The 1438-nt window shown below is 31.8% G+C and overlaps 1 protein-coding gene across 1 annotated transcript in view; it reads right to left on the bottom strand.

Annotated features, from left to right (window-relative positions):
- Window positions 1–1032: 1032 nt before the first annotated feature.
- Window positions 1033–1438, bottom strand: part of LOC118757295 (nuclear envelope integral membrane protein 1a) — a gene marked incomplete in the record, with an annotated part of 2289 nt that continues 1883 nt past the window's right edge. The window contains 1 exon segment of the mRNA XM_036492022.1: window positions 1033–1438.

The raw sequence follows: 1438 nt of genomic DNA, 5'->3' as shown, positions 1-1438 counted from the left end.
ACCAATCAGAAAGACCCAAAAGCTTTCATTTGACACGCCAACGTTCAAAAAATTTATATTGGCTGCGTTTCTTTATACATTCCGGATAATCACATTTCACAGCCGGAATAAACAGAATGCGTTTGGAATATACGTTAACATATCATCAGGAACGTTCTAAAGAATAAGTAAACAAAAAAGTTTATTCCAAACGTTCAGAATAAATAAAGAAATGCAGCCATTCTGAAAAATATAAAAAATTATCAAAATTGTATGCATGCCTGCCCGCCAAAAAAGAGGCCAAGGCGGTAGTTAGTTATTTCCCCATCAGATCTCGTCGTACGCAGAAATAAATAGAGCATACAAACTAACCATTTTGACGTATCTAAATAATCCGTATGCATTAATATCATGAAGCAGACATTTGCATAAAACAAATTGAAACATAAAAACTTGATTTTGAATATTTTTTTTTCGAATTTTTATTGGTAATCAAACAACCGTCAAAGTTAACTCCAAATGTTCAATGTGGACGATTGTGTTTTCCAAAAAGCTTCTTTTCATTTAACAAGATAAATGGGGCCAATTTGAACGTAATATTAGTATGCAACTTAGAACTACAATTATACGTTTTTTGAGCATTAGCCCTCATTCCGAATGGTGCAACAGAATTAAGCAGTCAGATGACGAAGATTATGACTCATAATGAAACCGAGGGGTTGAGCACTACTGCTACAACAACAATAACTATTAAATAACAAGAAATTTATTTTTATATCATTGCAAAATCGTTATTTTTGTTTTATTTTTTAAAAAGTTATCGTTATTTTGGATTTTTATCGATTATTGTTGACCGTTGTTACAATGGAGACTGCGTTTTATGGCCGTTGTAAATGCTTTAATCATAAATTATAACAAAATTGATCGAAAAAATAAAAATCCAAATATACAGGCAGATTCTACAATTGACTTCTGAGTTAATTTGAACCACTTTCAAAGTGACTTTGGTTGACATTCACTCGAAAGTGAATTGCAGAATCTGCCTGATAACGATTATTCTTGAAAACAATTTTAAATTATATTATTATAAGGATGGAGCGTTTTCAATAAATCCGTTTTTATGGGAAAGGTGGTGCTTCACGGGTGGTCCCATCGTTATTTGGTTTAGTTCCGATGATTGGACCATGAATAAAATAACGGTCTTCCTAAATTTGTATATGAGCATAGAAGTCGGTTGTGTTTTTTGGTTAAAAATTACTTGTTTTAGCTAGATGTATAATAGGGGCACCGTATATTCAATTATCATACAATATGTTAATAAATACATTTTAATGGGGTTTTATGTATGCATAACATACAAAATTTAAAGAAAGTATGGTAGGAAGGCAACATGCTTGAAAAATCATATATTTGGGAGTAGCAAAACTGCCCTACAACGTTGAGGTGACAATGGTTAAAT

This window comes from Rhagoletis pomonella, unplaced genomic scaffold (genome assembly GCF_013731165.1).
Source record: "Rhagoletis pomonella isolate Grant_MI unplaced genomic scaffold, Rhpom_1.0 Rhpom_scaffold_00002, whole genome shotgun sequence".
NCBI lineage: Eukaryota > Metazoa > Arthropoda > Insecta > Diptera > Tephritidae > Rhagoletis > Rhagoletis pomonella.
This window is presented reverse-complemented; position numbering and strand designations above follow the sequence as displayed.